We start from the raw sequence: 25393 nt of genomic DNA, 5'->3' as shown, positions 1-25393 counted from the left end.
TTGGTCCTTGTCCTGGTTCCTGGCATACAATTGCTAAAACCTTGGGAATCTGGAGTGATAGAATGTTTTTCTTTTGCTTGGTTCTGGGGTCCCTTAGCTTTGGAATGGGCGCTGGTCTTTAGAAAGATCAAACCATGGGATCAGAGGTGGAAACTTTGAGCTCCATCCTCCCCTCCAGAAAGGCTGGAAATGGAGTTCATCACCAACAGCCAGTGACTTTCTCCTGCTGGGACTTCTGTAAGCTCACTGCACAATAGGGTGCAGAAGAGGCTTCAGTGGCGAGCCCATGTTGGTATTGGGATAGGGGAGCACCCAGGGAGGGCATCAAAGCTCTGTTCCCCCTGCCATATGTATTTCTCATACTTGGCTCCCATCCTTTATAGTAAACCTGTAAGAGTAAGTAAACAGTTTTCTTGAATTCTGTGAGCTATTCTAGCAAATTATTGAACCTGAGGAGAGGGTCATGGGAACCCCTGCATTTGTAGTTGTATAAGCAGAAGTATGGGTACCCGGATCCCCCCATTTGTAGCTGGTGTCTAAATTGTGGGCAGTCTCAGGGGACTGAGCCCTTAGCCTGTGAGGTCTGTGCTGACCCTAACTGAATTGTAGGGCCATCAGCTGGTTTCCAGAGTTAACGAGTTAGTTGGTGTGAGGACTCCCCTTCCCCCACCGATTTGGTGTCAGGAGTGAGTGAAAAAGGTTTGTAATGTGCGATGGGGGACATGTCCCCGAGCAAGGAGCCCCAGCTCACCTTGGAGGCATTGATGCATCCCTTGCATCTGGCTTAGGTTTTGTCCTTGGGCTGAGAAGGACATGATGGTCACTATGGCTCATTCAACTTAATGCTGCAACTCCTAGGCTAACACCCCTGACCAATGGGTCTCTAGGCCTATCACCTCCTCCATGTAGCAATCAAAAGGTTATTACCAAGCAGCCCCTTTCAGCATTTTTCTAGACATCTCTAATTTTAGCTAATACTGAGTAGAAATCCCTCTTCCGGTGACTATTACTGTTGGCTTAAGTGCAGGCAAATTTCTGAAGATCTTTGTCATGTTTACCCCCCTTCTATTTATTTATTTATTTGTTTGTTTGTTTGTTTGTTTTTGCAGCATTGGGATTGAATCCAGTTGTACTCTACCACTGTGCTACATTCCCAGCCCTTTTATTTTTATCTTTAGATAGGGTCTTGCTAAATTGCCGAGGATGGCCTTGAACTTTTGTTCTTCCTGCCTCAGTCTCTTGAGTTGCTGGGATTACAGGTGTGCGCCTCTGCCCACAGCTCTTCCCTATAGCTCTGTTTCGACTTTCAGCTTTACCATTTCCTCCAACTCTCATTCCTTAGACTTTGTTTTTAGGCCAAACAGGATCCTGCTGATTTCTTTCTGGATTGTTCTCCAGGTTGTCAAAGACCTCCTTGAAATGGGTCTGTTTCCTATCATTGATTCCAGTCTTCCAGCTGTGCTTTGTTAAGCTCCCTTTTTTCTAGATCCATTGTAAGCATGCATTTTCTTCTGTTTTCTGTTTTTCGTGACCACGTGACGCTGTGGGCTCCTGTGGTTAGATAGTCAGATAGTGGGGAATCACATTTTTCAGTCTTCCCTGCCTATTCTGGAGTTGTGGATCATTGTGAACTTATGTTCTACAGAAGTGTCTCTGGATCTGGAACGAATTTTATTACCAGTGTGCCTAGATCTGTCCTTTGCCTCTGGCTGGTCAGTTACGGAGTCAACCACTGTTTTAGTCAGCTTTTTCACTGCTGTGATCAAAAGACCTGATAACAATTTTAGAGGAAAAGTTGATTTGGCTCATGGTTTCAGAGGTCTCAGTCCACAGTTGGCTGACTCCATAGCTCTGGGCCTTAGATAAGGCAGAACATCATGGCAGAAGAGAGTGGAGGAGGAAAGCAGCTCGGGACAAGGCATCAAGGAAGGAGAGAGAGGGAGGGGAGGGAGAGGGAGAGCTCTTACTCACTAGGGACAAGATATATACTCCAAAGGCAAGTCCCCAGACCTCCTCCTCCAGCTACTCCCTCCCTCCCTACAGTTACCACCCAGTTAACCCATCTCACTGGGAATAGGCACTGATTGGGCTAAGCCTTTCATAACCTAATCATTCCACCCCAGAATGGTCTTGCATTGTCTCACACATGCCTCATATTTAAACCCTAACAATCACAGTGGTGTTCTGTCCCACAGATTGACCTTAGGAGGGCTTCAAGCTAATCATTTCAAAGTGTTCCCACCTCTTAATCTCGGAATCTACATGATGCTGGCTGCCACCAGCAGGTCTAGACTGTTGGTAGGTACAAAGAAGAGAAGAGAGGGAGAGGAAAGGGCCTGTCGGGGGAAGTGGTGTGCTCTCACTAACTCCTTTTCTCAATGGCAGCCTGTTGGAGTCTGCAGGTCCACGAATATTGGGCATATTTATAGCTTCTGGCCAGGAAGGTACTTGAATTAGTCCCATTAAACCAACCCCAAATGCTTAGTTTCTACCCGACATGCTAAAGTTGTTCCCCCTGGCTGACCACTATTTGGCTTCGAAAGACTAGGTCTGCTGACTACTGGCCAAGAAGAAAGGCCTCCCAGGAAACCAACCCTGCTGCATCTTGGTCCTAGACTTTCAGCCTCTAGAACTGTGAGAAAACAAATCTCTTTTGTTTAAGCCACTCTGTTCTGGACATAAGGTCTCACTTAAGTCTTAAGGTCGTCTTGAGTATATGACCAGCTGTCATAAATCAAAACAGTGATTTTATTGGAAGAATGTAGAATTTTTTCTTAGAAGACTTGGGTTGGACTTTTGGCTTTCCCTGCTTAACAGTCCTTTAACGATGGCCAAGTGTCTTAGTGCACTTTCTTTTTTAAGACTGAGTAGTTTGTAAAGAAGAGAAGTGTATTTAGCGCACAGTTATGGAGGCTGACGAGGCCAAGAACATGGTGCCAGCTCTGGTGAGGGCTTTCCTGCTCCATCATGGCACCGAGGAGGGCATCATATGGCGAGACAGAGCCAGTGTGTTCAGCTTAGGTTTGCCTCCTTTTCTTATGAAACCACACGCCACATTATGGGGACTCACCCAGGTGACCATATGTAATCCTCATGACCTCACAAGGCTCCACCTTCAAATACCATCAACATAGGAATTTGAGGATTAAGTTTCCAATACATGAAATTCTGGAGACACCGTTGAACCATAGCATCAAGAGATATTTCTTCCCTCCACAGGGAGGTCTGTGGGATTTGCAAAGATGATGTAGTGTTGGGACTGTGTGGCTCAAGGCCACTGTGGGGGCTTGAAGGGTGATAATGAATCACCTCCTTCTCCCAGAATTTAGAGCCAATTGGTGAATTTAGCACAGAACTCAGACAGATGGAGGTCATAATATCAGTATTATTACAGACAAAGCTAGTTGGAGAACAGGCTTAGAGGACCAAGGGGGCTTGCTCACCTCCCTCCCCAGTTGCAGGGCTGCCAGTCCCAGGAATAGGATGCTTGGCTTCCAGAAGAGAAAGCCCAGTGGGTGCTGGGCCCTGGGTGCTCAGTATCTTCTCCCAACCTTGCCAATAGGGAAAGCCCTCTTCCTCCTGGGGAAGCATGAATTACAAGATGTATCAGAGAGGTTGTGTTCCTTTGCTAGGGCTGCAGTAACACAGTACCACCACTGAGGGCTTAAAGATAGGACTGGAGATAATTTAATGTTTACATTATCAAACATCAATAATGCAGTAGGCCGGTGTCCTATTAAGAAGAGGAAGAGACACCACAGCTCGCTCTCTCTCTCTCTCTCTCTCTCTCTCTCTCTCTCTCTCTCTCTCTGAGTGTGTAGAGGAATGGCCATGTGAGGACAGAGCTAGAAGGCAGCTAGCTGACTACTGGCCAAGAAGAAAGGCCTCCCAGGAAACCAACCCTGCTGCATCTTGGTCCTAGACTTTCAGCCTCTAGAACTGTGAGAAAACAAATCTCTTTTGTTTAAGCCACTCTGTTCTGCGGCATTTTGTGATAGAACCCTTCTGTCCTTCCTTGCAACAATGACAGCCGTGCGCTCTGGAGGCACACCCCAGGTCAGAGCCAGTGTGCCTGCCTTTATGCTGCGCAGGGCAGGGTGGTGGCTCCCTGTCTCCCCTCTCCCTCATCTGTACCTTCATTTGTTGGGCTGGGTGGCTGAGGATGAGAAAGCTTAAACCGTTTGCTCCAAGCCCATTTGTGGATTAAGCAATGAGACCTGGGGTTGAATCCCAATGCTCCCGGCTCCCGCTTGGGTAAATCCAGGACAAATATACTTAATATCTTAGTTAAAAATGCAATTCATGGTGACATGTGGATGTCATTGACTTGCAAAGGAATGAGACAAAGTGGGTCAGTGACACACTGCACTGTTTTGTGACAAATGTAGGTTAACTGATTTAATGGAAAACCTCAATCTAGCAATAAGGGGACTTGAAAAGCTTAAGCCCTGGGAAAATCTCCTCCCATCCAGTGAGAGCTGGGAGAGGATACATGCGTTTCTTTGAGGCTGGACCTTTTATCAGCAAACGATTTGCTCTGTCTTGAAGTTAAAAATGTTGCTTTCATTCAGAACTTATTGAACAGATGCCAACTCTGTACCTGTTTTGTGGGCCATTAAGCACCAAGAGCTAAAATGAATAGTTGCTGTCCTAAATTAGCTGGTCATGTCCTGGGCCTGGCTAAATGGACAGTGGCAAACTGTTTTGTAGGTATCACCTAAAAGGGCACAGGGATGTCATTACAGAATGCCATGAGACTCTATGTTAGAGCATCTCATAAATGGAGAGTAGTCATCATGGATGGTTTACCTGAAACAGGTGGTTTCTTTGGGCAAAGCGTCCTGTGGGGAATGGTGTTTTAGGCAGAGACAATATTAAGTGTATTGACATGGAGATTGCGGTGTTAGCCTCCTTGGAAGACTTTGTACTTACACGTATTGCCCTTGTATCTCCTTTCTTCTTTCCCTTTTTTTCCCTTTCCCCTTCCATCAGTGGTGTGTTTGTTAACTGGCTTCCTGGGGTTAATAAGAAGGCTTCATTTGTAGTGTGCTGATTTCCATGATGTAAATTTTTCTGACATGGTCCACAAAATTCCTAAAACTGTAACATTGATTGCAGGCCTGTATAATCACACACTAGCAGACCACTGTCTTCCATCATGCATCCATCCACCCATCTATCATCCATCCATCCATTCACCCATCCATCATCCATCCATCCATCCATCCATCCATCCACCCATCCATCATCTATCCATCCATTCACCCATTCATCATATGTCCATCCATCTATCCACCCACCCATCATTCATTCATCCATCCATCCTTCCATCCACCCATCCATCATCTATCTATCCATCCATCCACCTATCCTTCCATCATCTATCCATCCATCCATCCATGCACATAGTTTTTATCAAACAGAATATAGAAATATGTTACAAATTTTAGAGCCCCTTTAGTCAAGTCCTCCTGTTTTATAGCAAAGAAAACTTCCATTTAAAGAGGAGACACTACTTTTTTGTGTGTGTGTTTGTGTGGTGCTGGGGATTGAACCCAGGGCTTCACCATGCTAGGCAAGTGCTCTACCACTGAGCTACTTCCCCAGATCTTTTAAAGTCTATTTGTTGGACTGAGATTAGGACTGTGGTCTCCAGCATTCAAGTCTGTAGCTGCTTCCCTTACGTAAGGAAACCACAGGCTCTCATACGGCTTAATAATTACCGGTTGGAGCACCCCTCCCTCTACTTGCACATATGCAGCCTGACAGTTCTAATGCTCATGGAGATGCCTTTGTTGTCCCTTGTCTCAGTAGTTGTGGGTTCCAGCAAGCTCAGAGTTCCCTTTGCAGGTGATTCAAAATGTCCCTGTTGAAATCACTTTCTTCTCCCAGTATGTAGTGGAGCTTCAAAATCTACTTCAAAATCTACCTGACTTTTAATGTTTCCTTAGTCTTTAGTATTTCTGGAAATAATTTATCTCATTTGTGTGTGTGTGTGTGTGTGTGTGTGTGTGTGTGTGTAATATAGACATTACTCCTTTGGGACCCTAGGGTAAGCCCGCCATTTGTGGGCACCCTGTTGGTGTTGGGCTGTATTTCCTTGGGCATACCTATGGGATTGGAAAATCTCTTTCCTATTTCCTGGGTCTCTAATAGTTATCTTGGAGTTTGGGGAGAGATGAATAATTAATCACAATTTTGGTGTTTTTAAACTGTTGTCAACTCAGACAGGAAGGATGTTTTTTTTTTTTTTTAAAGAGAGAGTGGGGGGGGGAGAGAGAGAGAGAGAGAGAGAGAGAGAGAGAGAGAGAAATTTTAATATTTATTTTTTAGTTCTTGGCGGACACAACATCTTTGTTGGTATGTGGTGCTGAGGATCGAACTCGGGCCGCACGCATGCCAGTTGAGCGCGCTACCGCTTGAGCCACATCCCCAGCCCATGGAAGGATGATTTTTTAAAAAATATTTATTTTTTAGTTGTAGTTGGACACAATACCTTTATTTTATTTACTTATTTTTATGTGGTGCTGAGGATTGAACCCAGTGCCTCACAAATGTGAGGCCGCTGAGCCCCAGCCCCAGCCCCGGAAGGATGATATTTTATTAGGGAACTTTATTTTGGAGCTTTGGACAAAATGAATGGTGAATATTGAAAGCTCCAGAGAATTCCATTTAAAACTGTCATCTGTACTATGACTTTGAATGAGAAAGCAAGTGGATTGTGTTTTAGGATGCTGTTTCTGTACAGAGTAGTCAAACAACTGGTGGTGGGGAGTGGAAATAAGGGAAGCCCGGAGTTGAAGAAAAAAACCCACTTGTTTCTTTATTGTCCAGGTTTTTTTTTTAACATGTTTTAATTACAAGTCTGTAATAAAAGAAATCTGGACTCAGCAGAAAGCCTGGTTATATTTTAATGGACTCATCCAGGCATGAATAAATTTTCTATTGCCTTTTGAAGACAATTTGCCATTTGTCCAATATAAAGTTTACTTGTGTCTTGTTTATAAATTATTACTGAATAATCCTAGAAACAATTAATTTTGGTTGCTAGAAAGTTATAATGGCCCCCCAAATTCTCAAAACTCTAACATTGATTGCAGGCCTGTATAATTGCACACTAGCAGACCACTGTCTTCCATCATCCATCCATCCATCCATTTACCCATCCATCCACCCATCTATCCACCCATCCATCATCTATCTATCCATTGACCCATCCATCATCCATCCATCCATCCATCCATCTGGTTTAACTGAGCATAGGTATTCAAATCTATGGTCAATTAAACCAGAAATCTAACCTTAAACTTCACTGCGAGTTAACCCTTCAACTATGAATTTTTACCAATTTTTTTTAAGGAGGTTAATCATCTATCTGAATGTACTGCCTAATCTGGTTATTATTCAGAACTCCCAGCACTTTTTCTCCTTCTTCTTCTCTTCCTCTTCCTCTTTCTGCTCATCCTTCTCTTCTTCCTCTTCCTTCTTCTCCCCACCCCTCCATCTTCATTTTGCAATAGTGGAGATCATGCCCATGGTCCTGTGTATGCTGGATGAGCACTCTCTACTGCTGAGCTCATCCCCAGCCCTCTTTAGCACTTCTTGACTTTGATGGTCTTTGCTGCCTTGAACCTGAACGTGGAAAGTCATAAGATTTCCCCACCATCTCAGGAGTAGCGACATGTTCCATGATTCCAGCTACCCTGCCTTCTCTACTCTTTCCCCTTAAATGAGCTTCTTTCCTGAACTTGGCAGTTCCATTCTCATCTTCAGGATGTCCTCTGGTGTTCCAAATCTTAAATTAGAACAATAAATTTAGTTCCATTCTCTGAGGATTTGAGCATTGGAAAAGGCAGGGAATGTGTGGATATTGTACAAGCAATAGTCAACTCAGTTTAAAAGTCCAAAGTGGAAAAACAAATGCGACTTCTTATTCAGACATTTGCAAGCTGTTTGCCTCTCCTAACTGTTTCTTATAAAGAGAATTTTAGGTCACGTGTGGACTAGGTAAATGAGATGTTATTGATGCAAAGCACAATTGTGATTATGCTAGTGGATGAAAATAGTGCCTCTGTTTCACAGCTAGCAGAAACCTCCCACTTATAAGTTATTAGGTTAAACCATATAAATTGCCAAATTGAGCTACCAAAAGGGCAATTTCATCTATTTCCACCTAAGATAGTCTATTTGTTCAATTGTAAGGCATGGGAAATATGAGTCTGCATTAAGATAGGACATGAGATGCATGTGCCCTAAGGAGGCTGGGCACTCTTATTTATCTGAACCTGTCTCTAATGGTTAGTGTTTACTTAGTTGACACTTGGTTGTTGACTCACTAGCTTTCAGAAAATATCTAGAGCAAAATTGGTTGCCTAGCAACATGTTCCAGCCCAGGAAGGTTGGAGAATGGGTCAGTGATTAACAATTATGTACAATCAAGTTTAAGAATGCACAGCAGCCTGCCACGTTCACGCTCTGACCACCAGGAAGCGTCCTCATTCTGCTGCTCCGGGTTTATGACTATTGTAAGTGACTTTATTTGCAGTTGTGATCTTGACCTCGCAGGGACACTGAAGAAAAACTGTTCTGGACTGACTGAGATACGCTTATGATGCCCTGTGTGCATCAATCCATTTTGCAGAAGCATCTAACATCATCATTTGGTTTGGCTGCCTGTCTGGACGCTCATCACCCTGGAAGATGAAGAATCTGGATATTTATGATTGTTGTTGTCTCAACAAATCGGCCCCTATTAACAAATCTGCAATTTACTAAAGGACAAGTGTGCACAGAACGAGTGACAACAGCTCTCTCCCTCAGCCCAGATCATTCTTTCAAGAATTTCCATATGCAATGTGGACAGTACTCGCATTCTCCCTGAAAGTACCCAAGCCCTTCATCATTTCTCTTCCTTCTGTTCCTACACAAGATAAGACAAATTTTGCATAATCCGGTCCTTACTTCATCTTTCGGTCAGCACAAATATCAATGGTGTAAATCCTGCAAATGACTGTAGAGCTAGGAGGCATTTTTATGACTCTGGCAAAGCTAATAATGCGCACTGCATTGTTGAGAATCATTGAGTGTAATTGGCTAATCAATTTTTAGGCCCTTTCCATTTGTATTTTGTTTAATCAACAAAAATAAATCGCCCTGCCAACCTCGAAAGATCCAAGTCGGAGAAGAGTGGTAAATATTCCGTTTGTCCTGCCAAAAGAGCTTTCCCGCAGAAATGTCTTAATTGAAGATGATTTATATTCGGAAGTGCTGATGTTTTATCATTTGTCTGAAGAAGGAAACAGCTGTGTAAGCAAGCAGGCTTGCAGCCGTTTGGGGCATTGTTTTTGACATTTATCCACACTCTTTATCCCTCAGATGTTTATATAAAAATGACCTTCCCTAGCTTCTCTGCTAATGATCAGACACTGCCTCGTGCCGTAGCTGTCCAAGGTTCTCCAGAGCTTATCGTTAGAGTCAGTCTTTGCGGAGGAGGTCTATGTATCCCAGGCCTCTTCCTCCTTCTCCACTGGAGCTTTTTGACTGTGGTTCTTGCTCGTTGAGCATTTGGTGGAAAGTGGCTGACATCTTAGTGCTGGAAGATGGGCCACGTGAGTGAGCCCCTGTGAAGTCGGCTGATGCCTTGCTCAGTGGATAGGAAAACATCACTAGTCCTAGCTGGCCACAGGGTCTTGGGTACCCAAGGGCTTTAATCTAGGTGGGTGACACACTTTCCTGAGAGTTGCAAGAATTTACTTTCTGCTTTTGCAGTCTGCTTGATGCCCCAGGGAAGAGAAAGAGAGGCAAAAAAGCATTTATTTCATGCCTGCACAACGTGTTCTCATTGCTCACAATAGTCCTGTACAGTAGCTACAACCCCAGATAGCTGGGGACGAAGAAGGGGTTCAGGGAATTTCCACGCTAGCTCGCAGTCACACAGCTTGTGGGGGGAGGTGGCGGCTGTCCTGCTGATCTGTCATCTCATTTTACTGGCTGGAAAATACCACTTGCTCTCCCTACATACAACTTCACCAAAATAGGTGGTTTGCAGGGCTTCTGGGTGCTATAGAATAAAAGTGGCCCAGGTTTGTGGGAGCTTGTGGGCATAGAGCTTCTCCAAAGAGCTTCATGTGTTAATTCATTTATTCATTACTTGCCCACCAGCTGCTGCTATTCTCATCTTACAGGTGAGGAAACTGAGGCAGGGGACTGGCCCAAGGCCAGGTGACTAATAGTTGAGGGAATCGGTATTTACGACCAGTTGGTCTGACCAGAGCCCACGTTCTCTGGAGTCTACCTTTCATTGAATGTGCCCTTGTTTGTTTAAAAATCCTCAAGTCTCCAGGGTAGCAAGGAGCAGCTAAGATAAGATATAGATTGAGCATCCTTGGTTAAAAACCCCAAACACTCCAACATATGAAACTCTTTGAGCCCTGACCTGACACTCCAAAGGGAAAATTGCACACCATGAAACCTTGTATATAATATGTATAGGAATCAAATGAATTTCCTGCTTAGACTTGGGTCCCAGTTCTAAGATATCTCATTATGTATATGCAAACATTCCGAAATCTGAAAACAGCCTCAAATCTGAACCACTTCCAGTCCCATCTTGGGCAGGGCTCACTCAACTTGTAGTGATGTTATGGAATTCTAGACTTTGTTATGAGCAAAGGAGCCACTGTCTCCTCCACAGCCCTGGTTCTTGGCTTCTCTGGTGGCCTTTGACAGCATCAACTTCCTAACCACGTTCTGTAGGTCACCAGCTCTAGGCAGCCTGTGGGATGGTAACGGTCCAGCAGGTGCCTGCCACTCAGCAGCCCCATCCACAGCAGCATCCATGGTACCAAGGGCAGGTGATTCCTGGGTGGAGTGAGGGGTGAGGGAGAATTTCCACATTTGGTTGGAGCGGGAAGGCTTGCAGTGGCTCAGATCGATTCATACACCATGACGATGAAAACACTTGCAGAGAACCAAGTTCTGATGAGGATCCCGAGCCAAGCCTTGTTTGGAACATTTTGCACATATTAATCTCTCATCCTCTACCGATCCCATTAGCTCCATGCTGTTATTAGCCCCACTTAACAGATGAGAAAATCTATGTTACATGTGGAGTCTAGTGAATTCTGGGAACGTTAAAACACGCAGCACATCTCAGGATCAAGGACGTGACGTGGTAGCTGGTCCGTGGGCTCGTGATGCCAGCATTTGGCAGCTCTTTGGAGCACAGAGGCTCTTTGTTAAATGGCCCTTAGAAACTGGCTGAAATGTGCCAGGCGTTATGACAGCCTGCATTTGTTGAGTTATTTCTGTACACTCGACACTATTCTAAGAACTTTGCATGAATTTAGTTAATTCTCATGAAAACACAGGGACTAGGATTGGGATTATATCTGAACGACAGATGAAGAAACCAAGTCACAGATGACATAACTTGTGCAAGGCCACCCAGTCAGTCCTCTGCAAGGCCGGGTGTCAATCAAGGCTCCTGAGCAAGGATCCCAAGTCATCCTGGCCTTTTGCCTTGGAATGAAGGACCTGGTACATCTGGGAAGGGACCGCAGCTGAAGAGATGGGCATAGTCCTGGGGCTTCAGGGGGATTAGAGTTTCTGGTCCCCTCAGGAGCCATTGTCCTTCGGCATCCATTTCCTCAGCCTCATCACCTTCTGTTTGTTTGTATCTGACCACCCAAATAGTGTAGGAAATGGAAGATCCCTGGTGAGGATGGAAAAACAGACCCGGGAAGGCATTTACTGAGTCCCAGGGACCTGACAAAACACTTTTATTTTCTATCAACCCCACAATGGCCCTATGAGGTTGGCACTGAAGGATCATCTCTCCATGTTACCCAAGGAGAAACTGTAGCCCAGGGAGGGTGAGCTACTTTTCTTGGGTCACACAGCAGGTGCTGGCAGACCTGGGCTCTGGGGCCACGTGTCTGGAAAGGCTGATTATTGCCCAGGGCGAGGTCATCTGTGCACACTCCTAGACAACCTGGACATTTCCTGTACGATCACTCCACTATTTTGCTGTCTCCAGCGTATTCTTTGCTTCCTGGTTTTCTGCCTCGATGTTCTCCCATGTCTCAGTAGGCTGCAGGTTTCCCAACAGGATGAGGTTCTTCCTCAGTCCTGGAACGGAACTGTTTTTGGAAGTGTTTTCACGATTGCTTGTGCATCTGAGCACCTGCTGAGCTGATGAGCTTTTCAAATGTCACTTGATTGTTGGGAGGGAGCTGTGAGTGATTTGCAGGAACACACTGTCCCAGCTGCCTTCTGGGGTGTGTGGCAGTGGGCTGTGGGCTGCCAGGGACAGCGGATCCTCCTCCAGCCCCAGCCCCCTTGGCGAGGGAAGCCGTTGTGCTCTTGCTCCAGGGCTGACCTAGGTGCGTACCATCTGGTGCGCCTCTTTTTTTTTTTTTTTTTTTTCCGGGGAACTGTGGCGGTTTCTGTGCTTTTCTTTGCAACATTGTCTCTTCACATCATGGGTGGCTCATTTTTGAGAATCCAATGAAATTTTAAACCTTTTTCTTTCTGGATTTCTCTTAGAAAAATGCAAACACACAACAACATCTTTTTAGAACTGGGGCTTCCATCGACACCCTCACCATCTGAGCATCCTTGAACGCCTTGCATACGTACCAGGAAAACTATCTTAAAAATTGAGTTCTCCCTGGGTTCAGTGGCACACCCCAGCAATAGCAGCAACTCAGGAGGCTGAGGCAGGAGGATCACATGTTCAAGATCAGCCTCAGCAACTTAGCAAGGCCTTCAGCACTTAGCAAGACTCTGTCTCTAAATAAAAAATAAAAGGGGCTGGGGATGTAGCTCAGTGGTAGAGCACCCATGGGCTCAATCCCTAGTACTGCTGGGGGGGGGGAATTGGGCTCCATTGAAGGCAGATTATGGAAAACTGAATTTCTGATTCTCTCCCTCCTCTCCACTGTTGCCCTAATTTCTTCTTGGTTTGTTTTTGTCCTTGAACTCACAGGGCCCCAAACCTCCCACTTCTGCCTCCCTATTAGCTGGGACTAAAGATGTGCGCCACCGTAGCCAGCTTTCCACTGCTGTCAGTCAAAGTCTGGACGGGAAAATCCGTGGCACACTCAAACAGGTGACCAGAGAGTTGGATCAAAGTGTCATGGAGTTCAGAGAAGCAGAAGGGAGAGGGAGGTATACTGGGATTGCACAAGGAAGCCCACCATCCCCTAGAACTGAAGACAGAGGGAGCAGGTGACCTAAGACAAGCCATGACCTATGATGGACAGGCCCCAGGTGACCCAGAAACAGGGAAGCAGGGGATAAATGCTCCTGCCTCTCCTATCACCTTCCTCGTCACTATCACCTCTCCTCATTACTTCTACTGGGACATCCCAAGGGGTTGCAGGCACAGATCACAGTGGACAAAGAGGGTGAGTACCCTGAAGGGTAACCCAGGAGTAGTTAGTACATCACCCTTGCAAACCGAAATAGCCCAGTGCAGTCAGTCGGCGCATTTGAGGGCCTGTGGCAGCTCCGTCATCCTGAGGTGCTCTGCCTGGGGCCTGAGCATCATGGGAAATGGCTTAGCTCGAGCTAGGGAAGTTTTGTAATTCCGTTAGTGATTGAAAGCTTCCTGGTTTTTGTCAGATGCTTTTAAATCCAGTCCTCCCCCCTTCTCCTATCTTGTCATTACAAGGCCCCTTTGAAAGGCTCATTGTTCCTAGTGACGATGAAGCAATCTGCGTCAATATCACATGGAGTTGTATTAGTTTATCACGCGGCTTTCATTTGGTACCCTTATCATTTGGTACCTTGTTGTATAGAATTGGACATGTTTTGATTTTTGTAAGACAGGGAAATTACATGTGGGAAAGCAATTGAGGAATGTGCAGTATGACATTCGGACACCAGGTGGGCCTGAGGCCTCTTGGGGCTGGGAAGTCTCCTTTCAGCTCCTTGCTTCTGCTTATACTTCCCGTGGCCTTGGGCGTTGATTCGAAGACTCAGGACCTGTTTCTAAGCTCGAGTTGCCATTACTGACAAAAGACTTGTATCTCACCAAACTCCAGCCAGCTTCTCTGAGCCTTCTTTTCAACCTATCCTGTCTCAGGCCTGCCAAGCCCAGTTTTAGCAAGAATCTTGCTAGATCGGTTTGGCAAGAATCTCCCACCCTTGATAGCTGATCAGGTTACCTGTCCCCCACTTCCACTGTCTCAGTTCTTGCCCAGCCTACAGCAAGAATCCTGAGTGGGTTTAGCAAGAATCCCCCTAACTCTGATGCTTCTTTTTTAGCAATTTCCCATCTACTGACCCCTCCCTCTGGTCATGAATCCCCAGAGTCTTGCTATGTTCCTAACTGAAGTAGCCTTAATATCTACCTTTGACTATAATCCTGTATAAATGCCTTACCATTCAAAAACAGTGTCCAAATAAATTTTTTTTCCTTCAGCATAACTCACTAGAAAACCATGGATTGTTTGGAATCCCCAGGACTGCTTTTCTTAGGTCACCGAACACTGAGAGCTCTGTGGGGCTCACTGTCCCTGCAAGGGGCCTCGAGAGCTGGTTCTCATTGTTAAGAAGCTCAGCCTTGCTCTCAACTCTGAGATCTGATTTTTCATTTTTACTTGATCTTAATCCTGCTTTTCCTTGAAGCGTGTTGCTTCCCTAATTAAGAGAATTCACTAACTTTTACAATTTTAATAAAAGTGAATTCGTATTGCTCTTCTTGTTCACATGTGTGTGGCTCAGGCTGGCCCTGAACTCCTGGGCTCCAGTGATCCTCCTGCTCTAACTTACCAATAACTGGGGTCCCCTACAGGTGTGCCCTAATGTGCCTGGCCTTTTCTTGCTTTTGTTAGTAGCGCTCTGAGCCTGTGGTGCTGATTTGGGGATATTGCTCCTCTAGGAGGTGAAATCAGGGTGACACCACTGAGGTCGGCTCCGTGTGGACTTTATTCAGTGTCCTGGGTTACTCTGCTCAGCTTCCACTTCTCCATCTTTTGCTTCCTTCCTCTGCTGCTAGCTCTTGCTGAAGCCTCCTCTGACACGGTTCTGTGAATGACGTGCTCCTTTTTTTGCCAACGGGAAGAAATGCCTGGACTTTGCGAAAGCTGCTTGCCACTCAGAACTCTCTCCTTTTACCTTCTAGGTTGATGGCTGCGTTCCCAATGTTCACACTGTTGGAAGCTTGACCTCCCTGTGGTGAGTAGTTCCACTCTCCTAGGTGCCTTGTCTCTAGAAAATTCTAGGACCTTCATGGGCATAGACAGAAATTTACTTTTTTATGTATTTGTGTATCATAGAGCCCCAAATCTGTGCTTGGTGTTTGCTGGTTTTCACTCCTGTAATTCATCATTCATGGGAGTATGTGAAAAGCACCTCCTGGGAAGGGGGAGGGCATGGGGATAGGAAAGGCAATGGAATGGGTTGGACATCACTACTCTAAGTACATGTATGAAGACACGAATGGTGTGACTCTACACTGTGTACAACCAGAGATATGAAAAATCGTGCTCTATAGGTGTAATATGAATTGCAATGCATTCTGCTGTCATATATAACAAATTAGAATAAATTTAAAAAAAAAGACGTTACAAGATGATGTAGGAGAATCTGAGATGTGTAGCCATGCTGGTAGGTAGTGGGAAATGTACACCAGATTATATTTTCTGACTACTGCTGCAGAAACCAAACAACTGAAGTCATCTAGATGTTTGCCTGGAGAATCGTGGGGTGTGGATTTAAGAAGAAAATCAAATACATTGTAAATCTTTCACTGTGACTCTGAAAAGATAAGGTTCCTTTGGTTAGGCACCCATGCAGTGCTATTATCCTGTAAAACTGGACAGTCATTCATTTTGTGGTATTACTGAATACTCATGTTCAGATTTCCCTTATCATCTCATGGTTACTTTTTCATACTTCGTTAAAAATACCTCAGTGTCATCACAGGATCTAAGCAAAGTGCCCACTGCATCTGGTCAGTGTGTCTCTCGAGTCACATTTCATGTGCTGGTTCCCGGCCTTCTCTTGTTCCGCTTGCCGTGCATTTTGTCAGAAGCTGGTCTTTTGTCTGTACAGTTCCCACAGTGTCGATTTTGCTGCCAGCATCCTTGGGCTGTCATTCAATATGCTTCATTGCCTCCCACATTTCCAGTGTTCTAAAGCCTGGACCAGAGAGATTCAAGTTCAAGTTTGGGGGCTATTTCACAGGCGATGGTGTGACTTCCATGGAAGTGCACATTCCGCCTCTTGTTGAATTGATGTTCTTATTGACTTGTGTGGTCAACACCATTCATTGTTGGGCCATGAAATACATTACTTTATGAAATGACCTTATGAAATATATACCATGGTTTATTAAAAACCTCATGGGTTTCATTTCACCCCATCATCCATTGTTGGGGTGTCCTTCAGCATTTCTCCTTATAGTTTAAGCAGCCATTGGTGTGCTACGATGGATGTCTAGATCCGGCCTTTTCTTTAGGAATTACAAAAAGGTGATATTCTAATTGTCATTTCTTCTCTATGTATTAGTTGGAAAAATTTTATAAGAGAGATTTTATTTACCTTTCAGAATTTTTTATCTAGTTTACATATGCAAGCAGAATAATGGCTTGATTCTTGCCTTTCATTTGCCCAATAATGAGTTTTTTCCATATCATCCTTCAAAGATGATCAAGGGGCTTTTAAAAAAATATTATGAAATTTGGTTGGTTAATAGAGTTGACATAGGGGTGAAGATTTCATAGAAACTTAGTAAAAAAAAAAAGACCTTTTAAATTCCCACAAAAAGTGTTTCTAGATAATAAAAGAAAGGAGGGAAGAGAAGATATAAAGTAGATCAAATATAATTTGATGAGGATATAAATAGGATAAAATAAACTGTGCTAGAAAACAAGAGATTTTTTTTTTTTTTTTAAATAGCAATGCTCTGGAATATTCCAGGGAGGATAAATACAAGGAGAATTAATTTACTTCTAGGTACTTATTTACCACCTATTCCTGACCTATCTCAGTTTTAGGCATCAAGGACAAAAACCCTGTCCTCAGGGGGTTTACATTCTACTGTGTGTAAAGATAGAAAATAAACGAATGTGGATGTAAACAGTATGGTATATTGAAAAACAAAGATAGGAAGGGCAATAGGGTCCCAGGGTGCCCTGGGATTTAATATAGGGCTTCTCCAAAAAGACTTTTGAGCAAATCAAGGTGGGTAGGGGGCATAGTTGAGATAAGGTGGAAAGGTCCTGTGTTTCAGGTGTGCTCAGCCTTGTTAAGGAGCATGAGGGAGGGGCAGAGAGAGCTAAGGGGTGATTAATTAGGGAGCCCATGAGATTGGGGCAGTGGGTTGGAATCAGAGTGTGCAGGGCTTGCAGACCATCGTGGGGCCTCTGGGGCCATGGGATGGACATGATCTTACTTCCTTTTTAACACAAGAATATACTATGTGGAAGGGTCAAGGGCAAGATCAAGAAGACCAATTAGGAGGTGCCAGTCAACCGGGTCCTGGTGATAGAGCTGGGAGAGGTAGATAGATTTTGGATGTGTTTTGAGGTAGAGGTGACAGGATTTGTACGGTGTGTGATGTAAACCCCATGAGGACAGGGTTTTTGTCCTCGATGCCTAAAACTGAGATAGGTGTGGAATAGGTGGTAAATAAGTACCTAAAGGCAATCGCTGTTTCAATTGTGTGGGAGAAAGAGCTGTCCAGGAGAGTGAAGAGCCATGTGTTTGGATGAGAAGGCTGACAGTGGTCAATTTCTGCTGTTCTGGGCCCTTCTGGGCCATTCAGCAGGTAGGAGTTTCTGCTGGGTTATTCATTCTGGAGTGGTTTATGAGTTGCTGCGTGGAATTCTCCCCTGGTGGACTAGTTACCTCTTTCAGCTCAGTGAACACAGCCTGTATCCCAGCCCTGGCTCTGCCAGCTACCAAAAGGGGTGCTGAGCCAGGCCATTTGGAGAGATGGCTACAGAACCTCTGGTGAATGCTGGTTTCTTAGACGAGCCCCATGATCGAGTTTTGCTTCTGTGAGGAGAAACCCTTATATCTTAAGAAGTATGATTGTTGAGAAATGATACCTACGTGGGTATGCTCCACATCTTGGTGGATAGATTCAGTTCAGCTGAATCTTTGCTTATTAAGGTGTTCTCTTAGGCGAGTCCTCGGGGTGCATTGGCTTCCCCTCTCCTTCCTATCACTCTGAGGACCAGAACAGGACTGCACAAATTATACCTGCCTGTTTTACTAATGAAGTTTTAGTGGGACACAGTGACACTCATTCTTTTACCTGTGATCAATGGCTGTTTTCTTGCTACGATGACATAGTGCAGTGCTTTCACAGATCATACTGGTCCGCAAAGACTAAAATATTTACTATTTGGCCCTTCACGAAATAAAAAGTTTTCTGAACTTTGGGGTTGAAGATAAGCTGAGGTTGAATAAGGCTGTGAAGCTAAGGATCACACAAGTTCACATACTAAAATATCACTAAGTCTTCTATGTGAGAATATGAAATTTACTGCTTCCAAATTGTGGCTTAAAACTATTAAAATGATTCAGTTTTCCTTATTAATTTTTCTATGTTAGATGCTATTATCCTTAAACAGTCCTCCTTTGGTATCTGTGGGGGATGGATTCCAGGAACCCTCCCCCCAAATCCCAGGATGCTCAAGTCTGTTATATAAAATGGCACAGTGTTTACATAAAACCTACCCACCCCCTCCAGTGTGTTTTAAATCGTCTCTAGATTGCTTCTGATGCCTAAAAATATGAATGTGGTGCAAACGGATGTTACGCTGTATTGTTTAGGGAATAATGACAAGAAAAAAAGGTAGTATATGTTCAATACAGATGCAACCATCGAAGGACCATGACCCACAGATACAGAAGGTCAACTGTACTTGAGAGGAAATGTATTTCAGCAACGCCAGGCACACATTAAATAATGGGGTCATTTTAACTTTGTCGGTGGTAGAATGCCACCAATCCCGAAACTCAGCATTTTGAGGTCTCATTTGTCACCTCCTTTTCCTTGGATAGTGAAAAGCTTTCTCTTCCATGTGAATGCACTAGTATGTGGTTTGCCTTTGATCAGGAATTCTGTATCCTTTTAATATCTTATGCTGAAGGTTTTCAAAATAAGGAGACTTGCATTCCCCGCGCCCCCAGTGGAACTCAGCTAATTTTATCTAGGCTATTGCTTTTGTCTTTACCCTATATTATATGCTACATCATTATGGATGACTGTGGAATTCTTTGTGTAAAAAAAATTGAAATAGGTTTAAAATATAAAGGACTGTTCTTAATTGCATTTTAATGTAATAAAAACCAGAGCTCAATTATTAAAAATGGCAGAAGAAAAGAATTGAAACAGTAAAATTGCTTAGCAAAGAGTCTATTTCATAGTGCATTTGGATATAATTGGTATCATAATGTGTAATTAACAATCTTTCTTTGAAGTGTGAAGCTTAAGTTTGGGTGGAGAGGAGACCTCTGAGGACCGGGTGATGTCTGAATTAGTTTTTACAGTAGCACTTCTGAATCTGTGCCCAGATTGTAGGGTCTTGATATCTGCCTTACTTTTTTTTTTTTTTTTTTTTTTTTTTTTTTGTGCTGGGGCTTGAACCCAGGGGCACTTAACCACTGAGTCACATTTCCAGCCCTTTTAATTTTTATTTTGAGACAGGGTCTCAGTTGCATAGGGCCTCACTAAATTCTGAGGCTGGTCTCAAATTTGTGATACTCCTGCCTCAGCCTCCTGAGTTGCTGGGATTACAGGTGTGCACCACCATGCCTGACCCTGCTTTGGTTTCTGGTGGTTGAGAGAGAGTTCAAGAGGGGCAGATAGAGGATTCTTTAATTCTTGTCAGGGAAGAGAGAAGAGGGCAGACTCGTCAATTGCAGACTGCAGAAATTTCCTGGGGACTTAGAGGTGACCAGGTGGAGCCCCCTTCTTGCCCAGGTAGAAGGCTGAGCTGGAGCCTGGAGCTTCAAAGCAGCTGAAGACCCTCCTTGGACAACCTGGCCCCAGGGATCTTGTTGCTGTGGTAGCTGAAATGAGTCCAAGGAAAAGCTCTACAAGGAAACACAGGGGAGAGAATAGGCCCCTAAGCATGCAGCCTGAGCCTCAGTTTTCCCAAGCCCCACTCTTGCTCTGATTGGCTCCTTGAAGACTAGGAGACCCCTATTCCCTTGGCCCAGAGTGCTAGTGGGTGCTCTTCATTGCCCCCTGGTGGCCGAATGCCACAGCCCTAGCCTTCTGAGGCAATTTAGCCCTGTGACTAAGGATGCTGAAGTCAAAGGCCACCCAGAACCATGTGGGTAGGGGGCTGGGGGGCTTGCCCAATAGCCTATGAGAAAGAGACCGCTATTGCTGAAACATTTGGGATGTCTTTGGAAATAACTTTTAGAGTCTGTAGATTCTTCAGAATAGCTTGGCAAATCTTTCTCTTTTGGGGTGGGTTTGATTTTTCCATCAAATTCTTATCACAATTGCCTCTCTTTTTTTTTTTTTTTTTTTTTTTTTTAAGAGAGAGTGAAAGGAGAGAGAGAGAGAGAGAGAGAGAGAGAATTTTTTTTTTAAATATTTATTTTTTAGTTCTCGGCGGACACAACATCTTTGTTGGTATGTGGTGCTGAGGATCAAACCCGGGCCGCACGCATGCCAGGCGAGCACGCTACCGCTTGAGCCACATCCCCAGCCCACACAATTGCCTCTCAACTGGTGTTCTACTTTGTTCCTGTCTGCTCGATGTCCATTCTCCACAGAGTTGCTAGAGATCTGAGGTGCTCTCATGCAGCTCTGGGGACAGAGCGGGTTCTTCAGTTGGAGAGGGTCTGCTAAGTGCAGTTTCCCCTGATGGCTTCATGGAGGAAATAGCTCAGATTCAGCAACACACGTGGTCTATGTTGGTAACAAAATCAAACCCACGCAACACGGTTTCCTTGTCTGACCTCCTGTGTTGGGGTGGCCCAGTGTGGAGGCCTATGACAGGGTATGGGTACCTGTCTTCCCATGGTTTGAGACCTCGGCAGCCTTCCCAGCGCCCCCAGCACAGTACAGTTTCACAGTACTGTGGGGCCAAGGGACTTGCCCGTGTCGGGTCTCTCAGTCTCAGGACAGCTGCTATCCTGGGCTGGGTTCTTCTTAGTGCATCAGGCTGTCCGTGTGGTGGGATGTCTGACAGCATTATTGCCATCTGCCCAGTAGATCCAGTATGCCTCCCTAACAGTGACAACCAGAATGCCCCCAAACATTGCCACATGTCCTCTGGGGGCAAGGGATATAAAAATCACCTTAGTTGAAGACAACTGGTTAGATATCCACGACCTCAAGTTTCTGCCTTCTTACCATTTTCTAAAATTGTTCCGCTCGTAGTGTGGATAAGATCTGCTAGCGTGTAAGAGAGAGCCTTGAAGGACAGCATGTTATTCAAATTCAGACATGCCGATGCCTGTGGGGTGTTTTGTAATCTGCTCTGTGGTTCGGTTCCTGTGTTGTCATGGTCTTATTTTCCCTTTGTATTTGCCAAGTATTTTTCTCCCTAGCCAAATGAGGATGTGGTTCTTTGCTAACGCATTAAGTGTATTTGGTTCTTAAAACCCCAGTCAGAGAAGATCTTGGCTGGAAGAAGTCTGGAGGAAACTTTGGGCCAGGAGTAAATGTCCTGTTAATGTCACCATCATCCGTGTCATGCTCTCACTCGGTCCTTTAAGTGAGAAAACCCTGTGAGGCCCCAAGACGGACAGTTCTTCCCCTGTCATGGTGAATGGCAGGGCCAGGGCTGGCTGGGTGTTTCTGGGGAATTTCCTTGCACTTCTGTTTTCTGGGGAGGTTGCTGCAGCCGTGAGCAGAGCTCTCCACCTCCCTCCCTGGAGCTCCCTGCTGGAAGCCTGACCCCAAAGTGCCACTATTCTGGGCTCACTGAGGATTTGCTAACAGGAGTTTTTTTAAGAAAGAAAGAAAGGAAGGAAGGAAGGAAGGAAGGAAGGAAGGAAGGAAGGAAGGAAGGAAGGAAGAAGATCAAGGAGGAGATTAGGGGAGGCAGAGAAAAGGAGGGAGCCAGGAGTCTCTTAAACTGCCCAGACATTAAGCTGGAAGAGGGGAACAATGGCAAACCTTGGGGGGAGGGTTAAAAGGGAGGAGGGATCTCAGGGTAGAGGAATTGAACAACCAAAGCAGACAGGTAAAGCATGGGATCTTGTTTTGGATCCTGATTTGACCAAAACAATGAGAGAAATCAAAACAATGAGAGAAAGTGGGGCAGGGGAGAGAGAGAGAGAGAGAGAGAGAGAGAGAGAGAGAGAGAGAGAGAGAGAGAGAGAGATATCAGTATGGTGAGTTGGTGATATTCAGGATTTTTTTTTATTGGACCTGAAAAAATAGTACTGGGATTATATTTTTAAACCCGTCTGTTCTAGAAATGCCTTTTGACATGTTTGTGGATGATATACTCTGATACTTGAGGTTTTCTTCTAAGTAAATAACCCAGCGGGTGGAGAGAACAGTGAAAGAGGATGGAATGGTTGAAGTTGGACGGGGGCATGTGAGGATTCTGTATTCATCATAAAACATTTCCCATAGGAAGAAGTTTTTAAAAATTGAAAGCCAGTCAACAGAAATAGATCATGACCTTCTTTGCAATTTAAAATAAAGAAGCAGGGGGAGAAATTTGCCATCCTTTTAATCTTACCTTAAAGAGAATCTCCTAAGTTCTGTAGATGCTTCCCAGTTTCCCCAGCCTTTGCCCCGAGTGACAGGTGGATGTGGGCACAAGAGCCCTAGGAGCCTGCCTCTCCAAGTGCCAGATGAGACCCTCTGTGCCAAAGGAGAACTGTGGTGTCCCTGGGTAGTGGACCATGAGGGGACTCCTCCATAAGCATCCTCTGCCCATTCCACTGCCAACTTTTTTTTTTTTTTCTGAGTATATTATTATTTAAAAAGCACACAGGTAATACATGTGTCTTGTAAAAAACATGCAAGTAAAAGCGAAAGTCCTTCTCTTTATATGTCTCCTCTCCCATTAATTCCATTGCCTTCTCCACAAGTAACCATTTATAATAAAGAAGACGATGGGGTCTTTTCAGGCCTTACTCTGTCACTACTACCATACTGAAGTTTTTTCAAAAAAAAATATAACAAAAATTTTTAAAAGCAAATCACAGACAGATGAGAATATAATACACAAGGAATTTCTATTTCCCCCTTCTTTTTTCCTGGACCTACTTGAGAGTAAATTACCTACAGGCTACCCTGGCATTCCTTGTGTGTGCAAACCAGGAGCCAATGATACCAGGCCATTACCCTGGCCCGTGCTCTCTTCTTGCCCTCAGACCCCAGTCCAATTCCTCCCTTTGTTCCGTGGTGTCCTTTATAAGCCAAAGTGTTGGTTCAAGTCATGCCTTTCCTGTAGTGGTCATATCTCTTTCAGCCTCTGCAGAGGGACTAGGTCCTCAATTTTTTTTTTTAATCCCATTTGAAGATCATGGTTTTGGTTTTCTAGCATATTTCTCAGTGTGGGTTTGCTTCATCGTATTTCTGATGATCTGGTTCTGCTTCTTTGGCAGCACTGTCATGGAATTCATACCATGTTCTAGCACTTCTGCTATCCTTTGTGTTTGGAGTGTCCCCAAAGGCCTATGTGTTAAAGGCTTGTTCCCCCGGGGGGCACTCTTGGGGGCTGGTGGGCCTTTAGGGGGAGGGCTTAAGGGAGGTCCCTGAGTCATGGGGGACATGCCCTTGAGGAGGATTGAGCTCCTGCTGTGATGTCCTGCCTTGTTACAGCCCCACAGGACCAGTTGACCACTGATTGGATCCTTCCTCTAAAACTGTGAGCCAGAATAAACCTTTTCTTTTAATTATCTCCGGCATTCTGTCACAGTGATGGAAAGCTGATGACACAACTTCCCATCTCAGGGTCTAGCTTTTGAATTGTCCTACTATTAACTCATAATTGAATATGTTATCCAAGGGGCTGTATTCTACTACTGTAATGATTTTTGATACTCAAGTTGTCACTGACTGGGCCAGGAACAGTTGGCTTCTCTGTGCTGTTATTCTTTGAGTACTTCTTTACCTTCTGGTACTACCAGATGTTCTGGGCTCTTCTTCTGTCCCAGTGGAAGAACCAGCCGTTTCTCTAAGAAGTTGTGGTTCCTTTTTGTGGAGACGGGGACATAGAAGCCATAGTGGGCATTAGGTGTGCTCACTGCTTTTGGGGTGTCACTGTTCCAATACTCTCACTAGGAAGTTATATATTTATATATCTGAGTCCGCTTCAATTCCGGTTCAGTAGCACAAAGATTGTTCTAGTTTTCTTCCTTTCCATCTTTCAATGCGTTCTGTGCCAAGGAGAAATCTAGTGGCCATTACCCTTAATATCTTTTCTTATTTGCTCACTTTACAAGCATGTAACCAATCTTTCTTTCCTGGGTCTACCTCCTTCCACATGGGTGCCCTCCTTGTCCTGTTAGGGTTCAGAAGATTGTGCTAGGCTCTGTTCCATATGGATCTCTTCTTTCCCTGTTGGGTCAGGATCCTGAAACTATGGCTGACTCCTCCTGTGTGAATGCCCACCTTGCTTTTCTCCACCTTAAGGCTTTAGGTCTGGATTGCTTGGGGAGGAGAAGGATTTTTTAAAAACACATATATTATATGCATTAAAGAAAGCATGCTGCACATATTATTTTCTTATATGCTTGCCTGCTTTCCTACCTTCCTACCTACCTACCTTCCTTCCTTCTGACAGGGTCTCACTATTTTGCCTAGGCTGGTCTGGAGTTTCTGGGCACAGGTGATCCTCCCACCTCAGTCTCCTGAATAGATGGGACTACAGGAGCACATCACTGCACCTGGCTCATGCTTTAAAACAAACAAAAAACCTTTCCAGATCTCATGAACATCTTACTATGGTAGTACATATAGACCTATCTCATTCCTAATGAGTCTTGAGCCAGTCAATAAATATTTTGCTGAGTACCTTTATATGCTTAGTATTATTTAAGGTTTTGTAATTTTTCAGTAAAAATACAGATAAAATCTATATGTTAGAACATGTTTCCTGGACCATTCTTCTTCCATGTCCATATTTCCTTCTAGTATGTGTCTCAAAACGTCTTCTCATGGAGGCCTGTTCTGAAAAATATATTTCAAATTGTACTCCCATCGGTTCATGTCCTGCTGTAGGCTTATCTACAGTTTTATCATCTTTCACCGTGCTGTAAGATTTGCTGTGGGTGATGGCTGCTGTTTTTCTGTCTCCCCCTGCTAGATTGCAGGCTCCACAGATTTTTGTCTGTCTGTCTGTCTGGCTGGCTGTCCCCCACACACTTTCAGTTGCTCTGGTATTAAGCTTCCTTCAGGGCCCGGTGTCAGCTTAATTGTCCAATCTTTTCCCCTTGCCTTTCTGCC

The 25393-nt window shown here is 44.6% G+C and overlaps 1 protein-coding gene across 2 annotated transcripts in view; it reads left to right on the top strand.

Annotated features, from left to right (window-relative positions):
- Positions 1-25393, top strand: part of TIAM1 (TIAM Rac1 associated GEF 1) — a 366345-nt gene that overhangs the window by 63579 nt on the left and 277373 nt on the right. The window contains exon 2 of one of the 2 annotated variants that reach the window (XM_081302878.1): positions 15131-15183. The exons of the other annotated variant lie outside the window; for it this stretch is intronic. The gene's annotated coding sequence lies outside the window, so the exon portion shown is untranslated. The remainder of the gene's footprint in view (positions 1-15130; positions 15184-25393) is intronic. 2 annotated transcript variants of the gene reach the window in all.

The sequence above is a fragment of the Spermophilus citellus genome (genome assembly GCF_964194105.1).
Source record: "Spermophilus citellus genome assembly, chromosome: 7".
Taxonomy (NCBI): Eukaryota; Metazoa; Chordata; class Mammalia; order Rodentia; family Sciuridae; genus Spermophilus; species Spermophilus citellus.
Note: the sequence above shows the minus strand (reverse complement) of the source record. Positions and strands in the feature narration are given on the sequence as shown.